At 37.9% G+C, this 22,451-nt stretch overlaps 1 pseudogene; it reads right to left on the minus strand.

Moving 5' to 3' along the window:
* Positions 1-3,154: 3,154 nt before the first annotated feature.
* Positions 3,155-19,925, minus strand: LOC145121533 (uncharacterized; annotated as a pseudogene).
* Between the last annotated feature and the right edge of the window lie 2,526 nt (positions 19,926-22,451).

Consider the following 22,451-nt stretch of genomic DNA (forward strand, 5'->3'; position numbering starts at 1 on the left):
GATTCTTTAAAATTTTAATCCTTATTAAACCTTTATTTTGTATTTGATTTTATAGAGAAAGGTGTATAGTTTTATTATGCACCATTTTCTCTAATTAATTCATACAATAATCCTAGGGTTTTAAATATAGTTCTACTAGGTGTAAAACTCATGTATTACATGGGTTAATTAATAAAAATTAAATATGAAGGTCTAAATATTTAAAAACTTTGGATTTATAAGAAAATAAGAAAAATAATGAATTATTAAAATTGATTTTTTTATCTTTTAAATTTAAATAAATAAACAAAATAAACTAATGTGCTTTAATTTGAAAATTTTGAAATAAGAAGTTAAGTCCATTAATGAAAATTGATATTCATTTATTACTACATTTATTGTAATTATTACATTAAAGTATTATATGGAATTTATTAAAATAGGAAAACCCATAAAATGACATGTGGAAAAGAAATTAATTCAAAATAACCACAAAATGACATTTGACAAATTGAATAAGAGTATGCCACGTGGCAAAAAAACCTTCATTTATTAGAGTAGATGGTTTTATAGATTTAATTGGTTATATATATATATATATATATATATATATATATATATATCACACATTAAATCATGTCTTAACAAACATCGTGATTCGTTACAACTTATAAAAATTAAGATTTGACATTACCACGACAACACATCTCACGTTATTTAACACTTTATTTTTCATAAATACTAGTATATCATACATAATCTCTAAATATTATTAAAAGAGAAACCTTAAGGCATCATCTAAAACAATTAGGACCGTTGATTGTGTTTTCCTTATAGGTTTTACACCCTTAGATCAATTTGCTTACGTCACCTTGATCAAACAAGAAGTCAACCTGTTTGTTTTGAAGCCTTATGTGGTTCCTTAATGATTTTAAAGTTTCCAAAATCAAATTTCGTTACCAATATTAATTTTCATCCGTTATATTAGGAAATTAAATGCAAGAATTGAATGAGAATGATACTTGAATTATTTCCAAACTTACAACTACAAATTTGATTCATTATTAATGTAAACCTTAAATTCATGCTCTATTTTCATTCAAAAATGCTTTCCAAATATATTATATGTTGAAATCTCGGAAACTATTCATTTCAAACTTCGAGAATATCGGATATTATTATGAACCAATATATTTTCAAGCATGGTATCTTCTATTTTAAGTCTAAATGGTATTTCAATTGATTACCTGCTAATTTTCATCATATTGACTTGTATATATATTTCAAACCTTTTCAATAATCGATTTACACAAACATTCTGTCATAATTCCTCCGCAGAAAACAAAAGCAAAAAAACTCCAACTTTCCCATCAGTCTGATCAGTCGAATAAGTGTATGTACTTCTTCCTTAAATCCTTTTAATCCATTTTGATCTGTAAGTCTGATATTGTTTTCAAATTTATATGTTTTTACTCATTCATATGGTTCTTTGTTGAATACTTATAATTTGAATCTATAATTCTTTTTTTGAATTTTTTTTTTTGATGTTGTGTTTGTTTCTTGGTTCCGTCTTTTTAATCTGTAACTATGATCCTGTTTTCGAAAACAGTAAACTCAATGTTAAACTTGGATGTTATATATAATGAAATTATGATGTTACATGTGTGTGTATACCTTTGTAAAAAAATCAATAGACAAGACAAGAAAGGACATTACATAATATAACAGACGGGTTGTACAAAAGACATGAACGCCCTCATTAGAAAGTTTTCTTGTGTCTCCGGTAGTAACAAAATCAGAATCAGAAATGTATCTTCTTAACAACTGATGTGAGCTTTAAAGTTCAATATAAGCATGTTGTCAAAGATGAAAAGAGGCTCATGTATTCTTTGTTCAAAAAGAATCGGTACCATACATGGGCATGTAAGAATGCGCGGTATAACATAAGTGTGTACTCAACTAGAGTCAGCATTTGACCCTGAAATACCAAAAATGCCCCTCAGAACCTTTTGAAAAAAATCAGGTATACTCAAGGACCAAAAATGTAATCTACTCTAAAACTTAAGTAAAAAAAAAGAAAAACAAAAAAATATAAATTTTGTCGTTGTGGTATACTCAAGGACAAAATGGTCATTTTAAAAAAACGAACATCTAGGCTGTTAAGTTAGGCAATCATAAAAATTTTAAGTAAAAGTGAAACAAGGTCTAAAAACTGCAACCTGATTCTTTCAGGGACCAAAATCGAAAAAATCAACTAAACACAGGGACCAAATATGTAATTTACTAAAAATAAATGAAAAAACTTTGGTTTATAGTGTATTATGATGGGATTTAGGTACAACAAATAAACTAGAAAACAGTTCCTAAGTTCACATGCAACCTACTTTGGATCTATGTTTTAACTATTGAACATACAACTTTGAATTGCAAAACAAGAACCCTAGAGGAGAGAGGCTAATTTCGAAATTAACAAACTAGGGTTTAGGGTTTACATACCTTTCAATTGTTATAGCAAACCATTGATATTCCCTTGATCTTGATCTTGATCTTCTTGGAAGCTTTAGCACCACAAGTGTAATGCCTCTAATGGAATCACACCCAATGACTAGCAAGAAGGAAAGTAGAAGAAGAGAGAGGGGAGGGAGTATGCAATTTCGGCCAAGGTATTCTTCCAAAGAATGAGTACCCTAAAATGTGAGCCAGGAGGCTCCTTAAATAGTTGAGGGAACTAGGGTTTAGGGAAAACCCTAGTTATCCTTTGCTTAGGGCCTAAGCAAGACCTAAGGCCTTATCTTGGACCCCTTGGACGAATTCTCTAGGGTTTCCCCTAGGGTTTTCGTCCACCCCCCTCCAAGGGAGTTCTGGATCCTTCCATTCAACTATCAGTTAATTGCAAACTAGTCCATGTACTTTATAATTAATTCTTTTAACCCCAAAATCAATTCTGATTAATTTATGGCTAACAATTAATTAAACATAATGATTTCTAATTAATATATTAATCCATTAACATATTAATAAATCAATTATATATATATATTAATTTATTAATCTTATAAATTAATATCTCTCCTTTCATAATTTCCTTGTCCAGTTGTTAGGTTGAGGGCAACCCAAAAGGACTGTGCTGCTATCAATTCAAGTACATACCAATTATAGTTATGGGCTTAGACACCTAATCCAACAGTATGGCCCCCCAATTTTGAGGTCATGGTGGTGGATTGAGCTTCATCACTTCTGCCTCTAATTTGCTCTTTGCTTTGTAGTTAAATATAAGCATGTTGCCAAAGATGAAAATTGGCTCTAGTATTCTTTGTTTCTTTGAGTACCATTGATTTTTACTCAATATATGGCTACAAAGAGAACACAATACCTTATTTTTTTTGTTTATTTAGTTGTTTTAATGCCTTCCTTTTGTAATTGGCAGGCCGTGTAAGAGAATATGAGAGAGATCCTATGGGGTATTAAGAAGTTCATACATATACTTAAAAGCTTTTACTATTTTGTTCCATCTTAGGATGCCATAAGTAGTGCATATTGATTTTTTATGATTTATTCTATAAATTATGCATATTTCTAGATACATTGTTTTTGATACATGACCGAAACCAATGAGCTTTTATGATAAGTAAAAATAGTCCAGTACTCATTTTATATATTGATTTTATGTACTTCTTGCATATAATGGAGTTTTTGTTATGGGTAATTATTTTTTGCTACAAAGACTATATATAGATATTGTTTAGATAACGTTTGGAAGTTTTAGTGTGTATATACATGATTTTTTAATAAAAATTGGTTTCACCTTTCTTTTATAAGTATATTATATATATATATATATATATATATATATATATATATGAGTTAAGTCTATTGTGCATTTTAAGGTATAAAAGAGGGGCATTATCAATCTTTTTGCCCAGGGCATGGAAAACCTATGGACTAGCCCTGGTAGTAAGGAATGTTCTTTACTACCACTGGATCATTTCTTGCACGTTCTGGATTCATTGATATAATCTCTGTTGTATTTCAAATTCATTAACAAAAACTGTAATTGATTAATTTCTCATTGAAGTTAATAAATTATAAATTTATCTCACTTCTTGCCCATCCAGGTTTTCTCATTGCTACAGCATCACGAAGTTGATCATATCGCATATTTTCCTAAATAAGAAACAATAATATCAACAAGAGAAGCTATTTAATTACGTAATAAAGTTGAATTAAAATAAATAAATAAATAAATAAATAAATAAGAAGAAGAAGAACCTTGTATTGCCACCATATTTTCTGTTTGACCTCATCATCATATTCAAATCCTCCTATAATTTGAGACATTGTAATTAACCAAAATGCAGCAATGCTTGGATCTTTCATGCTATCAATAATATGCTGAAACACAAAAATATATGTTTTGAAGATTTGAAGTGAGATAAGTGTTACAAGAGGAAAATGGGTAGAATCGTAATTGACATTTACCTCATAAGGGTAGTCCATTTTTTTCATTATGTTGTAAGCTTTGCATTGAGGCTCGATAATCTGCAAAGTAAATAAAACTAAGGGGGTGTTTCTTTTTTCCTTCGTTAAGCTCTGTAGTTAATGACTATATGGATAAAGTGTTCTATACATAAAGACTGTAGATAAATATGGAAAATAAAAAGCAATGGCTTATGAGAAATCAGAAAAAGAAGAACCAAACCTAGGAACCAACATCGAACAAAAACCCTACTTTCTTTACTTCAAAAAAATCAACGTACCTGCACATACTCAAAACCGTAGAACGAATTTCACAAAAAATAATGTTGTTTCAGAAAAAAGGAACCTGAAAAAAAAAAGATGGTGGTAAACCTAAGAAGGTATATCAAAATCAACAAAAAAAATGAAGATATAAACATAAATGATGCACCTGATAAATGATTTCTGTCATATTATCCCTAAAGTAAAAAAGAAACCATCAATGAATCTTAACACTGTCGATGATAGTGATAGTAACTCAGATTAGGAAAAAAAAGACCTGATATGAGAGACGAAGTGGAGGGAGATGATTAGATTCGTTGCAGATTAATTTGCGATCCATTATAAATGCGTTCAAAGAATATATGAAATCCATAGAAGGCGTAGTGTATCCGATTTAGCTGCCGCGACTTAGCAATTTCCATGTGGTAATTGGGTACTCCTTTATTAGGATAGAAGATTTAAACTTTAAACACCAAAATAAGATGATGGAAGGGGCATATCATATTATTACCTTTAAGGTTGTATGCTTCCGTAGAATATCATTAGACTTGTACATGAAAGCAGTAATATAAATTGTAACAAAGAGACCTACAAATGATTATGCAAAAAATTATAAAATTATTAACAAAACTTCTATCTTTGTAAATGAATATTTTTTTCCAAATATATGATTACTTAAAATAATGAATCATATTATTAAACAAAGTATGTTGTTATTTCGGGTCTCACACCTAACAGCCATTGAAGTTTTCCCATTTGTTTGATTCATTTTTTCTACGACATTTGTGAATATTTCACACATATTACCTCCTACTTTACTTATTGCTTGTCAATTCGACTTATCAGAGCAGTTCAATTCATATGCGCTAGATTGAGTACACTTCAGGTAATGAAAGTAATGTTGCACAAGATCATCCATCCATCGTACGTTACTAAATTCTATTATCCGTTGAACCCATTGAGCCGGTGATGAAGGAATTCTAGCTTTTAACTGCATGCCCTGGTATGTCTCTACCTTATCACATGTTTAAGAAATAGAACCTCAATTTACCAATTTCCTTAATGGTTTTGTCCCTACTTTAATTACAGTTGGCTACTTTTGTAGTAAATGAGTATATAATGAAAATCAAGTTTTGTTTTATTCTTTTATCTGTTTAGCATCGAAGCAACAAGAAAACATTGTTTATTTTAATTCATCTTGAATAACCATTTAATAGCTATATGTAAAAGATACGAATACTTAGCAGTTAAGACCACAAACCTTACTCAAACGTCCGCAGATATCTTGAAGTCAACATTCATTTTTCCATTACTTTATCATTTTCATAAAATAAAAAAGACATCCACATGTGTTTAAATTGTTTAATATGTCTCATAATAACAAGTATGATGTGTGTCAATTCTATCTTTTGACATTTTCAATGAGTCGCGACCAATATCTAAATCGAGCAAACATAACTGTTTTTATATTTATTGGTTAGAGTTTCTTTATTTTAATATTGTTGGGGGGGGGGGGGTTATGTGGGTCATTTTGAAGGAACATAAATAAGTTGTCATTTTTTGAAATAAACAGTTCTATTTTGCAATATAACCATAAAATAACAATGTATTTTGACAGTACATTCTCAAATGTTGGATTATACTTGCGTAAACCCATTTCCACATATGGTCGGCTATATGTAGTTGTTTTCCGTGTCACAAGTAAAAAGGTTTGAAGGTACTCATATGTGACGAGGAATGTCGTTTAACTAATAAAACAAAAAATGTTGTCTATAAAGAAGTCCTTCAACGACTATATATATTTACTGATTTCAGTGTATTTTCTATACATTTCTATAATACCAATAACCCTGCTTTTTATAATTATTCTGCAATATCTATATAAATTTGTATTTTATTTATACGTTCCTCGTGTTTAACGCGGATCATAATCTAGTTACATATAACAGCACCCTTTATAAAATCGTTTAGATTATTGTTTGAGTGGGTCCTTTATATCAAATAACTTGAGTGGATCCTATATATCAAATAACTTTATTTCATTTTAAGTGGGTCTTAACAAACACATTTTTTAACTGCCCACTACCCATCTATGATTTGTTTTATAATAAAATTAAAATATTACACGTGTATATTTGAACGGTTGAAATTTTGAATTACTGTTTATTTCCCGCGAACCCAATTAATAAAAAATATATGCTTGCTTTATTGTTTTTCGCTTTTTTTCTCTCTTCTTTGAACCGAAGAAAACTGCTTTACAATTAATTTTTCTTGCCGACCGCCATCTCCGGCCACAAAACCGATGGCGAGGCTAGTCACTTTTTCATTATACTTAATCTTTTCCGATGATGAAGACTGCAACAACTTTCACTGGAGTTTAACACACAAATTAACTTTGCGTTTTCTACCTTTTTTGGTTTATGTTGATTTATTGTGCAGAATATAGCATTTGACGACAGATTGATGGCGAAGGAAAAGTTCATCTTCTCACCACCTCTCCCAGCTGACTGCGGTTATGCTCCGGCGACACCAGCAAAGCCAAGCCTATCGGAAAACACGATCTCAAAACACCGTTGGATGAAGCCTTGTTCGAAGATTTACCTGCGAACAAGAATTTCAGTTGCTAGGAGAATAATTTAGGGTCGACGAGTCAAAATTTCGAGATCAATGGTGGAATTTGTTATAATAATAATAATATTAGGTTTTCCATTGATGACGTGGAACCATGGCATAGTCTACCTTGTATAGATCTGCTTGCACTTGCAGATGCCATTAATGGATTTTTAAAGCTTCATAAATTCTTATCCGATCTAAACGCGCCACCACCCGAAATTAACCGGACCCGGGACTGGTTTTGTAAAAACATTGTGAAAAATGGCTGTTTTGTAAAATCTAATTCGATGCAAAGTACTGTTTTGTAAAATCTAAATGCAATGCATTCAAGGGGCTGTTTGTATAAAATCTAAATGCAAAGCATTTGTTAAACTTTATTGGATTCATTTCCTAAAGTGTGTATTTTATTTAAAGGGATTTGTTAAGTGTATACATTTTTAGATATGATTTACACATTTAATGAATCATTCGTTGAACAATGTGTGCATTTTCTTACGTTTAGTCTTGTAGGAACAAAATTTGAGTTGAACATAAGTTACAATTTTCCTTGATATATACTTATTGCGTCATTTCAAACTTCCTCCATAAACTGTGTCGTTTCCGAACTTTTCATGTATTATTGTGCAACAAGTGGGCTTTTTGGAGAACATTGAACAATTGCAACAGTCTGATTTAGACAACCAAACTATAAAAAACTGCCTAAAAGAGTGGAATGTCGCCAAATGAAAAATCAATGTTTTTTTTCTAGACTTTTCCAAAATCCACATGTATCAAATTATATGTAGGATGATTGATCGTTAGTTCGGAAACCCTTAATTAGGATTTTGTGTATTGATTTCAATATATACAGATACAATTTACAATAGGGTCCATATATAATACAAAGAGTATAATACAACACATAATACATATAAATAACAATCTGCCTGTTAGGTGTGTCTAACCCAACAAATGATACGAGTACATTTGACTAGTAGTACAAGGTAAGTAGGATCGATTCATAAAGAAGTACAAGGTAAGTAGGATCGATCCATAAATTATATGTTGCAACATGAACTCCAAATACATTATTACTTTGCACTAGAAAGTAGTACAAGGTAAGTAAGATCGATCCATAAAGAAACGAGACAAATGATTATACCTCTTTGCGTAAGGTATTTAAGTCACAAAATCAAGGGGGGGGGGGGGGGGGGCTGTTTAATTTGCAATTACAGAAATCAGAACTAAAGACATACAATCAAGAATATATAATTTGATAATAAAATAGATCTGATCCCGTAGTAAACTCATGTGTCATGCAATTTAATCACGTGATAAAGTTATGACATAATATATCTAAGTTGGTACTTAAAACACTAACAAGCTCTATCATTTTCAATTCACCAAAGTGTTTGATCAAAACAAGTTCTTTGAACTAAACCTAGTTTTACTAATCTAACCTTGAGTAGAATGTACAGCTGTTTCATTCCCGCTAGTAACGCTAGCGTTGAACTGAGCTAAGGCTGTCGTAACAGCCGCAGCCACTGCAGCTTGGAGAGCTGCAGGATCGTATTGTGGAGGAGGTGGTGGTTAAGTTGGAGTTATCGGAGGATTACGTCTCGCTGATCGACTTGGAGGCATCTTTCAACTGAAAGTTTACAAAGATCAAGATGATAATAAGCATTCAATAGTGAGGATAATGAGAGTGATCCATGAACTAAATCATCATAGCCCAACGAAATAGATGAGAGTATGATTGTAATGGAGATCTAACAATGGACGAAAGAAAATATTTGGATAAAGATTTCCCCATGAGATTAGATGTCTGTCAATATCACTGGTATTTAAAGATGTAATAAGTTCGGGAAAAATGACCTTGGAGTAGGTCTTACATCACACCAGAATTGAGAAAATTTTGACAGAACATAGACCTATCAGACTGAAAGTTCAAGGCCAAACAAGGAACATGAGTCAAGGTATCTAGCAATAGTCCTAAGTCTGTTAAAGCATACTTATACGTAAATAGATAGACGAATATGATTTGATATAAAAGAAGTTTATAAAAGCTTTAAAAGAGTTTTAACAAGTTTTGAGTATAAGAAATCCTTTTGGATGTTGTTTTCACATGTAAATGGTTAACACAATTCCATTGTGTTCTACTTGTATTCCCCCCCCCCCCCCCCAAAGCATTTAAAAGTGTAGGTGTAGGGGTATGAACTCACCTGTAGTGAGTGATTCGAATGAAAGATCGATATAGGATGCTAAGTATGCCAAGTGAAGTCTCGAGCACAAACGGATCCTATTTAGCATATAATAACACATATATGTATACAATTAATGTATAAAACAACTAACATGTAAGGGAAACAACCTTAGGAACTAGGAAATACTCTCAATGGAGTGTTAGAATCACATATGATTGAATGAAGGGTGTTCACGACCACACAAGGAGTGTTCACGGCCTTAGAAGGGTTCACGACCATAGAACACATGATGTGTTCACGGCCCAACCTTGATCCTATGAAGGGTTTATGGCCATGGAAGGAGGGTTCACGGCTACACTTGCATCTAAGAAGGGTTCACGGCCCAATGAAGGGTTCATGGCCGTGAACTCTTGAAGATTCATGCAAAGTGGTGTTTGTTTCATGGGGAATCAAGTGTTTCTAATGGACAAATAAGATGATGGATGAGATACTTACTTATTGGAAGCCTTTAGAGTGTTCACGGTTGAAGAAGGTTGAGAGAGAATGGGTGTGTTCACGGCTAGAGTTGAAGAAGTGAAGAAAATGAGCCAATTTCTTATATATATGGAGGATGTTCACGGCCAAGGATGTGTTCACGGTCGTGACCTCCTTTTGATGGTGTTTCCGGCTCGATTCCAACTCAATGAACTCAATCTAACACTTCCTAACACACAATACTTGAGTGTACTAGGCTTAGAACTCTCAAAAAGACCCTTAACAAGGCTAAAAGATAACATAAACAAGTCTGCCTTTTGATTGAATTGATTGACTTTACAAGATAGAAATTTCGGGTTGTCACATCATCCCCCCGTTAAAGGGAATTTCGTCCCGAAATTAGAGTTTAAGAAAATACAGATAGACTAAGGGAAAAAATAAGGATATTTAAGTTTCATTTGATCCTCACGCTCCCAAGTGAATTCAGGTCCCCGCTTTGCATTCCAGCGAACGTTCACTATCGGGATACGGCTTTGCTTCGTTTCCTTGACCTCACGGTCCATGATCTCTATTGGTTCTTCCATGAAGTTAAGGCTCTCGTTGATCTCGATTTCATCGAGTGGGATAACAAGAGTCTCATCGGATAGACACTTTTTCAAGTTCAAGACGTGGAAAGTAAGGTGTACGTTACTAATTTTTTAAGGTAGTTTGAGTTTATAAGCTAAACGGCCGATCCTAGCGATAATATCAAAAGGCCCTATGTACCTTGGATTTAGCTTCCCACGCTTTCCGAAGCGTATCAAGCCCTTCCAGGGGGAGACCTTCAATAGAACATAGTCACCAACCTGGAATTACAAAGGTTCCCGTCTCTTGTCAGCATAGCATTTCTGTCGGTCTCTAGAGGCTTTCAGTTGTTCACGAATCTGAACAATCTTCTCTGTCGTTTCCCGAATGATTTATGGACCTGTGAGAGTGTTATCCGGAACTCGTCCTTTAGCTAACTGTGTGTCACCCACTTCAGCCCAGCACAGAGGGGATCTGCACTTCCGTCCATAGAGGGATTCAAATGAAGTTGCCTTTATGCTTGTGTGATAACTGTTATTGTAGGAGAACTCGACAAGGGGTAAATGAGTATCCTATGCCTTCTTAAAATCAATCAAACAGGCTCGCAACATATCTTCTAGGGTTTGGATGGTCCTCTCACTCTGTCCGTCGGTTTGCGGATGGTAGGTTGTGCTCATGTCCAGCCTAGTTCCTAGGGAACTTTGTAGCGACTGCCAGAAACTTGAAGTGAATCTACTATCTCTATCAGAGATAATAGATATGGGAACACCATGCAGTCGTACAATCTCCTTAATGTAGGTTCTCGTTAGTTTCTCCATCTTGTCAGTTTCTTTGATAGGCAGGAAGTGTGCGGACTTGGTTAACCTGTCTACGATCACCCAAATGGTATCGAGACCACCTGTTGTCTTGGGCAACTTGGTTATGAATTCCATTGTGATCCTCTCCCACTTCCATTCAGATATTTCCGGTTGTTGTAGTAAACCTGAGGGTTTCTGGTATTCGACCTTAACCTTGGCACAATAAAGACACTTACTCACGAAGGTAGAAATCTCTGCTTTCATGTTAGGCCAACAGTATAACTTTTTGAGATCCAGATATATCTTATTTGAACCTGGGTAGACGGAATATCGAGTATTATGCGCTTCAGTTATGAGCACGTCTCTGAAACCACCGAGCTTCGGTGTCCAGATCCGATCCATGAGGTAAAAGGCTCCGCCACCCTTAACTTCCAAGTTCTTATCCATCCATCTAAGGGATTCACCCGCCACATTTTCAGGCTTCAAGGCTTCCAACTGAGCCTCCTTAATTTGTGTGGGCAGATGTGAATGGATAGTCATAGTCAATGATTTGACTCTACGACCAGAATATTCTTTCCGACTTAGGGCGTCAACTACTACGTTGGCTTTACCGGGATGATAACGAATTTCGCATTCGTAGTCATTGAGTAGATCGACCCACCGTCGCTGTCTCATATTGAGCTCCTTCTGGTCGAATATATGTTGAAGACTTTTGTGGTCCGTAAAGATAGTGTTTTTCGTACCATACAGGTAGTGTCTCCAGATCTTAAGAGCAAATACCACTGCTCCTAATTCAAGATCATGGGTGGTGTAGTTAACTTCGTGCGTCTTAAGCTGTCTTGAGGCATAGGCGATGACCTTTCCTTGTTGCATAAGAACACAGCCAAGCCCTTGGTTGGATGCATCGCAATAAACCACGAAGTCTTCTATCCCCTCTGGGAGGGATAATATAGGTGCGCTGTATAAGGCTCGCTTCAGCATTTGGAACACCTGCTCTTGTTTCTCTTCTCAGTCAAAGGTCACACCTTTCTAGGTCAATGTAGTAAGTAGTTTCGCGATCCTAGAGAATTTCTGAATAAATCTGCGATAGTAGCCAACGAGGCCTAGAAATTGATGAATTTCTGTAGGCGTCTTCGGAGCTGAACAGTTCTCAATGGCCTTTATTTTGGAAGGGTCCACGTTAATTCCTTCTTCGCTAACCACGTGACCCAAGAATTCGACTCTTCGAATCCAAAACTCGCACTTAGAGAACTTCGCATAAAGCTTCTCTGCTCGTAGGGTTTCGAAGATCTATCGTAAGTGTTGACTATGTTCCTCCTTGCTACGAGAATAGATAAGTATGTCGTCAATGAATACAATAATGAACTGGTCTAAGTAAGGACGGCACACCCGGTTCATTAAGTCCATGAACACTGCGGGCGCATTGGTTAATCCGAAAGGCATCACTACAAACTCGTAGTGTCCATAACGAGTTCGGAAGGCTGTTTTGGGAACATCTTCCTCTAAAACTCGTAACTGGTGATACTCGGATCTCAGGTCAATATTGGAAAAGTAGTTTTCCCCTTGCAGTTGGTCGAACAAGTCGTCTATGCGCGGTAGAGGGTATCGGTTTTTAACAGTAAGTTTGTTTAGTTCCCGGTAGTCGATGCACATACGGAACGATCCCTCTTTCTTCTTCACGAACAAGACCGGTGCTCCCCAGGGCGAGAAGCTTGGATAATAAATCCCTTGATGAGCAGTTCGTTCAGTTGACCGGATAGTTCCTGCATCTCAGTTGGTGCTAGACGATAGGGCGATTTGGCTACTGGGGTAGCCCCTGGAACTAAGTCGATTCTGAACTCGACTTGATGTTGAGGTGGTAATCCTGGTAGTTCTTCGGGGAAGATGTCGGGAAAGTCGCGCACTTCTAGGATGTTCTTCATGTCTTTCGCCTCTTGAATCATATCAACTACATGAGCAAGGAATGTGTGACATTCCTTTCGTATGTACTTCTGGGTTTGTATACTTGAGATGATCCGAAGGTTCGTGCCTGGTTTGTCGCCATAGATAACTAGGGTTTCGTTAGACGGTAGATTAAGACGAACGGCCTTCTCAAAACACATGATGTCAGCACGAAGAAGACTCAACCAATCCATGCCGATAATGACGTCGAAACTTTTAATTGAGACAGGCATGAGGTCGATTGGAAACGAATGGCTATCTAGAGATAAGGTACATCCTATGTATATATAGCTAGTGCTCTCAGTCTTTCCGTTAGCCATTTCTATGGTGAACGGTTCTTTAAGTGATCATGGTTTTTGTTTAATTAAGTGTGCAAATTTTTGGTTCACGAAACTCCTCTCCGCTCCACTATCAAATAGTATGCATGCATAAGAGTTATCGAGGAGAAACGTACTGGTGACCACTGTAGGGTGTCTGCTACCGCTTCCTTATGGCCTATCGCCAAAACTCTTCCTACTCCGCCAGCATTCCCTGCTTTCGGGCAGTTCCTCTTGTAGTGACCAACCTCACCACACCCGTAGCAGGCCTGGCCTGCTCCAGCACCAGGGACCTGGGTGATTGGCCTAGCCGGAGCTTTGTAGAAACGGGCAGTGTGCCCTTTCCTGTTGCAGTTTGTACACTGCATTTCCCGGAAGGGGCCGTTGTGATGGAAGCTGCACTTGTTGCACTTAGGCAAGCTCCGATCGTACTGTTTCGCCGACGTAGTGGCAGCAGGTGCTGTCGCGGCATGAACATCCATGACCTGCTGCTTCTTGGCATATGTCTGCGTTGCATTGCCCTTCTTCTTGTCCCAAAACTTTTGTTTGTTTTCGGCTGATTTGGATGGTTCTGGGACGGAAAGGGTTGTTGTTGTCGGTGTGCGGACTCCGTGATCGATGAGCCGCTGTGCCAATCGCTTGGCACTGTCGAAGGTAGTGGGGTTTGAAGCTAAGACATTCCCCTGAAATGGAGGCACCAGCCCTCAAATATACCTCTCGATCTTCTTTCGCTCAGTGGGGACCATTCCTGGACATAGAGCCACCAGATCACTGAACCTGGAAGTGTAGGCTACTATGTCGGAGCCCTTCATGGTTAGGCTCCAGAGTTCATGTTCAAGTTTCTGAACTTCGCCCCTCGAGCAGTACTCCTCAATCATAAGCTCCTTCAGAGCTTCCCAGCCCATTGAATTAGCCACTATCATAGTAAGTGACTTGACATGGCTATTCCACCATGTGAGGGCTTTGTCCGAGAAGGTGCAGGCAACAAATTTTACTTTGCTTCCTTCCAGACAGGAGCAGATCTCAAAGATCGACTCAGTCTTTTCGAACCATTGCGACAGAGCAATGATCCCACCATTGCCGTTGAAGGCTCTGGGTTTGCAGTTGGTGAAGTCCTTATACGAACACTCTCTAGAGCGCACGGGAGAATCACCTTGAGTAGAATGTACAGCTCTTCCATTCCCGCTAGTAACGCTAGAGCTGAACTGAGCTAAGGCTGGCGCAACAACCGCAGCCACTGCAGCTTGGAGAGCTGCAAGATCGTATTGTGGAGGAGGTGGTGGTTGAGTTGGAGTTATCAGAGGATTACGTCTCGCTGATCGACGTGGAGGCATCTTTCAACTAAAAGTTTACAAAGATCAAGATGATAATAAGCATTCAATAGTGAGGATAATGAGAGTGATCCATGAACTAAATCACCATAGCCCAACAAAATAGATGAGAGTATGATTGTAATGGAGATCTAACAATGGAAGGAAGAAAGTATTTGGATAAATATTTCCCCATGAGATTAGATGTCTGTCAATATCACTGGTATTTAAAGATGTAATAAGTTCGGGAAAAATGACCTTGGAGTAGGTCTTACATCACACCAGAATTGAGAAAATTTTGACAGAACATAGACCTATCAGACTGAAAGTTCAAGGCCATAACATAAGTAGGAAATTAATACTAGAGTCTATACATAGACCTAATTTATATCCGAAAGATAGAGTAGAGTAGGCTCTACTCGCGAGGGGAGTTGTTCGGGTTAGTACTTGATTCAGCCCTGGATTCAGCCAGCTGCTGTTCCGTTGCCCAAACACGCCTTTGCAGAACCACTTGGTTCTGATGAGGATCCCTAACTTCTGATTGGCAGGCATTCAGCTCTACCTGTAGGGCATAAATACGAGTCCTTTCCAAGTTCTGGTCATCGGTCAGATGACATAGACGAACTGTGTTGACTCTGTAGTTAGCACGGATCTCCATGACTTGGTCGAAGTTTTCTCTTCCATGGTCAGCATTGCGAGCAACTCGACGCACCAAGACAGGAAGGACTCTGTCTGCTGAGCCTCCCTCATTGAGATTGTAAAAGCTTCGGTCGCCATTATAGGGAGGTGGTTGTCCCTGTTCATTGCTCCACCTTCCCAAGTTCACCGCCCACAGAGGCGTCGGGCCTTGAAAAGCCGGACGAGGGTTAGGATTTTGAACAACTTGGGTTGGATTATAGACCTCCGGTTCTGAGTCCGAGTCTTCTTGGACTTCCTCCTCGTTCTCTTCATCAGAACTTTCTTCGGGGTCTTCTACTGTTGGGACCACCGGGTTCTCTTCTTCAGGCTCTGCATCAAGCCATCCACCATTCCCTTGACCGGGAAAGTATGGGTCGCCAGGAAGATGGAATCCAACCATGTTATCTAAGCGAGAAAAGGGATGTAAGAAACATATAATAGACGTACTACTTAAGATAATTATAGGATGATCCTTACCAGTTACTTCAACATTTGCGTAGTGCATACCCGTCATATGTAACCAAGATAGAATAGACATTCGAATAAGTGATCCTAACTCTAAGTCCACAACCAAATAAGGAACGGGAAGTAAAGCAAAGATCACAGATTCTAAGTCTATGACACCTTAGTCACATATAACCTTAGCGTATCCACTCAGCAACTATTGACCTATTAATAAAGACCTTTTAGTTTTCACACAAGCAATTATAGTATCGCAAAATACTCCTATAGTATTTTAAGTTTATGTTATGTTCTAAAGTTTTCATTGTAGTAGTGTTGTTAACTTTTTAGACTTGCTGCAACACCACAACCATTCCTAGGCACATGCTAATCACTTCTCGGAAAGATATAGTTGATCAGACTATATCACTCCCAGATCTGATTATATGTCCCCAAGCCTACTTGTGTTGTCCAACAACCATAATACTTTTGTTCTGTTCTAGTATGACACTGATCCTAGTATGAATGCATGTATGTATACTTTAGTAAAATATTTTATTATTTTAAAAGTATAAACTCTTAGTCAGAGTGTTTTAATCCCGATGTGTTTATAGTTGTATATCTTTTATGGGTTGATATACTCAATTCACGATAAACAAATCTCTGATACCAATCTCTCACACCCCCAAACCGGAACGACGGAAACGTTCGGGGGCGGAGGACGTCATGTACAGTATCATAACAATGCATAATAGTAAAACAAGCAACAACATCATCCATTGCATTAATAATATAGTTTATACAAGTGTGTTCTGTGTAAAGTTGTAAGAAACCAAAAATATGTAATCAAAATAAAAGACGAGTCTTGAACATGCTCCGTCTTCTCAAAACCTGGTCCAGTGTACCTGTCTATTGGTGACCTGAGAATACAAGTTATTTTGAAAGAGTAGATCAGCATTTAAGCTGCTGAGTTCATAAGTATTTTTGTGTCAAATGATTTCATTAGTTTGATGAAAATGTTTGTAAGTGTTTTGATGTAATTGTTTGTATACTTCCTAGAAAATTCTATATTTTCTACTAAAATGGAAAGTAATCTTCTACCAAGACCCTACTGTTTTTTATGTTTGTTCTTTTGTAAAAATGTATGTTTTCCCAAGTTTATGACTATCTTTACTAGAAAATAGTTTGCATTACCTTTTATGTGAGAATATCACTATATGAATGTAATGGGAAAATGAAGATGTACAACAGTATTGTATAAAGTAACTACTGAAGTACTAACTACCTTAAAACCATTGAGTTAAATTAAGGCAAAATGTGATGAAGTTATAACCATGCTTGATTGACTAGAATAAAACACGACGTTCTAAGACATCGAAATGGTATGACATTTGTCACCCGTAGACCTGCAGGTCCCACTATAGCTAGCAGCAAGGTGTAGGACGGTCAATCCCGTATATATCTATAAACAAACTCACGCTCTCCCTCCAGGAGACTCTGGTTACAAAACGTGACACAACAAGTATATTGCTATGCCATGAAGCAGTGGCTCACATTGATGTTATCTTGTTCTTGTTATAGTATGTTCCTTCCTGTTCTAGTTATAGTATGTTCCTTCTTGTTCTAGTTATAGTATGTATGTTCCTTCTTGTTCTAGTTATAGTATATTTGAACTGACTCATGTATGAACTGACTCATGTAAGAACTGACTCTTGTAAGTTTCACTGTTCTAGAAGTAGTAAGTAGTAATCCTCTAAACTATACCTATTATAGTTTACTAGTATGATTGTTTGACCGTTACTGATTTATAGAAAAGACTCAATTATTCACATAAGCAACTGAGTTAAGAATGAACCTTAAAAATGGGTTTAATATTCACATATGTATTTAATAAGTATAACTATGATTTAACCGAAATTCGGACTAGTGATCCTACCCCGAGCCCACAACCAAACAAGGAACAGGAGTCAAGGTATCTAGCAATAGTCCTAAGTCTGTTAAAGCATACTTATACGTAAATAGACAGACGAATATGATTTGATATAAAAGAAGTTTATAAAAGCTTTAAAAGAGTTTTAACAAGTTTTGAGTATAAGAAATCCTTTTGGATGTTGTTTTCACATGTAAATGATTAACACAATTTCATTGTGTTCTACTTGTATTCCCCCCCCCCCCCTCTAAAAGCATTTAAAAGTATAGTTGTAGGGGTATGAACTCACCTCTAGTGAGTGATTCGAATGAAAGATCGATATAGGATGCTAAGTATGACAAGTGAAGTCTCGAGCACAAAGGGATCCTATTAAGCATATAATAACACATATATGTATACAATTAGTGTATAAAACAACTAACATGTAAGGGAAACAACCTTAGGAACTAGGAAACACTCTCAATGGAGTGTTAGAATCACATATGATTGAATGAAGGGTGTTCACGGCCACACAAGGAGTGTTCATGGCCTTAGAAGGGTTCACGGCCATAGAACACATGATGTGGTCACGGCCCAACCTTGATCCTATGAAGGGTTTACGGCCATGGAAGGAGGGTTCACGGCCGCACTTGCACCTAAGAAGGGTTCACGGCCGAGAACTCTTGAAGATTCATGCAAAGTGGTGTTTGTTTCATGGGGAATCAAGTGTTTCTAATGGACAAATAAGATGATGGATGAGATACTTACTTATTGGAAGCCTTTAAAGTGTTCACGGTTGAAGAAAGTTGAGAGAGAATGGGTGTGTTCACGGCTAGAGTTGATGAAGTGAAGAAAATGAGCCAATTTCTTATATATATATATATATATATATATATATATATATATATATATATATATATATATATATATATATATATATGGAGGATGTTCACGGCCAAGGATGGGTTCACGACCATGAACTCCTTTTTTATGGTGTTTCCAACTCGATTGCAACTCAATGAACTCAAGCTAACACTTCCTAACACACAATCCTTGAGTGTACTAGGCTTAGAACTGTCAAACAGGCCCTTAACAAGGCTAAAAGATAACAGAAACAAGTTTGACTTTTGATTGAATTGATTGACTTTACAAGATAGAAATTTCGGGTTGTCACATAACTCCTTGTTAAAATCGTTTCCAAGTCGTCCAAGATAAGATATGATATGCCTGAAAGTCTAAATTATATCATTTGGCTCCCCGAAACCAACACTCTGCTAAATATTATTGATTTGTCTATAAAATAATAATAATAATTACATCTATGGGCTTTAGAGTTTATTATTTATTTAATTAATTTTAAACAGAATGTTACAACTCTCCCCCACTTAAATTAGATTTTGTCCTCAAAATCATTCCTTACCACTCCTGACACGCCAAATAACTTGAGCAACATGGCTACAACTACAAGCATACCCCAACCTTTCCAAGGCAACCAAAACCAACCCCGCAGAGTTCTAAAACCCGAAGATGAAACTAATTCCTTGCAACATGATACCATTTACTCAATCTGAAACCTGAAGTCTCAAGATGGTCTGTCTCCCTGACATACCGCCCCACTCTAAACCATTGCCGAATTTATTGCACTTATCTCCCAATTGGCTTCTCAACTTCTGATAACTTGAGGTTCCTCCTAGAAAACAGATTCACAGACCAGATTTCCCTACATTACACTTATACTTGACAGAAAGCTCATTCGGAATACTGGATTCCTGCCCGGTTGCTGAACCAACGGGCAATCTTACAGTCGCCCCACGCGACCTCCGAAGGAAACTTCGACTAACAATACTTTCCCTCGCTATATCGCCACTCATGGCTCCATCAATCCTTCTAGTCCATTCGATCATATTAGCCTGACAACTTGTCGCCATTGAATTCAACTCAAAAAGGTGATTACTACCAGAATATTTGTAGCCGTACCTCATGTCCGGTCCCCTGCAACCTACCGTTTCCTGATTCCAATTATGTTGTGACCTACTCACAACCTTGCGAACTGGCCCACCCTGGCCTAAGTCATCTGAATGAATCTGTGAATGTCACGGCTACCCTTTAGTCTTTCTGCACTTCCCACACTATCTGGCCGCTCGTGAATGCTACGACTCCCCGGCAGTCTTACAACACTTTCCACACTATCTGACTACTAGTGAGTGATACGGCTACCATGTAGTCTTTCTGCACTTCCCACACTATCTGGTTGCTCGTGAATGCTACAGCTCCCCCGCAGTCTTACAACACTTTCCACACTATCTGACTACTATTGAATGCTACGGCTACCATGTAGTCTTTCTGCACTTCCCACACTATCTGGCCGATCGTGAATGTTACGGCTCCCCCGCAGTCTTACAACACTTTCCACACTATCTGACTACTAGTGAATGCTACGGATCCCCCGTAGTCTTACAACACTTTCACCCCAACTAACTACTAGTGAATGCTACGGCTCCCCCGTAGTTTTACAACACTTTCACTATAACTGTCCATTAGTGAATGTTACGGCTCCCCCCGTAGTCTTACAACACTTTCACGTCACCACCATCGCAGCCCTACGCCTTGCCCCCAATCTTTCAATTCGGAACGCACACAGAGTCGAGCACGCACTCGACCGAACACCCAACTGAACTCACTTCATGACTGGAACCCCAACCCGATTCCCCAATTTCTGTTATCAAGCCCCAAGAAGTCGCGATTCACATGCTGAGGAGTTTTACCGAACTCCCAACTCACACAACCCTCAAACCAAACAGACATTTGGGCCGCCATTTTCCTCGATGGGGATGAGAAACTCATCCCGGTCTCATACCTTCTCCTGTCCTGAATACCTATGCGATTCTCCCCCACTTAGATTCGACTAAGTCTTCGTAATACATGAGATTTAAAGGATTCCCAATCCTGTTTACTCTTTAATAACCAAACTGTTGACAACCTGTTGCTTACCCGTGCTAGTGTTCTATTACTGGCCCAAACCCCAAAGACCACACAACTCCTAAAGATCAGACGAACACTTCCCGAATCCTAGAGAAATTGATAATCTCAGTCGCCTTGAAATGATGCCACACTTATATCTTGAAGTCCAAATAACCGATGCCCAGACCAAAGCCTCCGCAGTAGACCACTTCCCCTGGTGCTTCCAAAAGCCAACCTAAGCACAATGGCTGAGTCACCAATCCTCACCGTATACCTTCCGCATCACGTCCCTGAACTGATCTCGACCATAGACCTGGATAACATTGGACGCTCCAAACCAACAAAGAGGGAAACGACCTTTCATTAACCACCCCGTAACTCACGGTATGCAAATGGCATATGACAATGTTTAAAGGTATAACCCAAACACAAGCAGGAAAAAAAACACAGAGGTACACTTACCCAAACCTTTGGAACGAAAACTCCATCGTGCAGTTCCCCGCAAGTGGTGCACCGAATCCGGCCCTGCTGGCCTCTCAAAAGCTGATCCAAAATCTTGGGTCTCTTCCCGGTACCCTCCAATATATGCACCTGGTCTGGTCCTCTTTTCCCAATGTGCTCTAAATCATTCGCCCGCTCTCGGGCCTTAGAAATCATATCATTCAGGGTCTCACACCCTGACACCCTCACCAGCTCAATCGTCAACGGCCGAACTGCAATAGCTGGAGCAACCCCCTGCCCTATACCGGGCTACAAACTATTCCCAAGACGTAGTATCCAATCCGAAAAAGCAATAGATCACACAATCGATCTGTGCCGCCTGATACAGAGATCCAAGGCGAACTCAAAAACCCTGGTAGTCCTCCCACTGACTGGCTCACCACCGGAGTCGGGACCAAACCCTTGTCCTTCCTTATGTGTGCTCATCCTCATCTGGCAAAGTAGCTATCCTCACTATCAGATCATAACCAAGAACTATCCCTCCCATAAGCTTCTTAGATTTTCCAAGACTTTCACCAATTTGAGTATGGATCATGTGCTTTCAGTAGTACGGGACCAATACTACCTTCCACACCTATCCATACTTTCCTCGGCAATCCTTCTGAATCCTCTAAGTCACCTACTCCACTGATGCACCAAATATCCGCTAACAGCAGCATAATACCCACCGAAGCAACTCCTAGGCTCTCCCTAGGTTTCCAACCTCACCGAACCGCCCCACTAACTCACTGGAGCATATCCTAGGCTTTCCTAGGTTCCCAACCTCGCCCTACCATCAGCTGATGAAGAACTCCTCACGATGCCAACCATCCACCTCCTGAATATCGTCATATTCTCTTAGTATCTGACTCCTATCATCCAAGAGTTCCACAAAGCACAAAGCAATCAGCATTCGTGCAGTAGCACTCTGATTCAAAGAACTATCATTCAACATTCAGCATAACTCATGCTATCCACATCCATCCATCCATACCGTCGGCTGCCTTATGCATGCAAATTATACACATAACAGTATCTAATAGACTGTCGAATAATAGACTCTACCC

Source organism: Lactuca virosa, chromosome 6 (genome assembly GCF_052849685.1).
Source record: "Lactuca virosa cultivar CGN04683 chromosome 6, Lactuca_virosa_CGN04683_v6, whole genome shotgun sequence".
In the NCBI taxonomy this organism is placed as follows: Eukaryota; Viridiplantae; Streptophyta; class Magnoliopsida; order Asterales; family Asteraceae; genus Lactuca; species Lactuca virosa.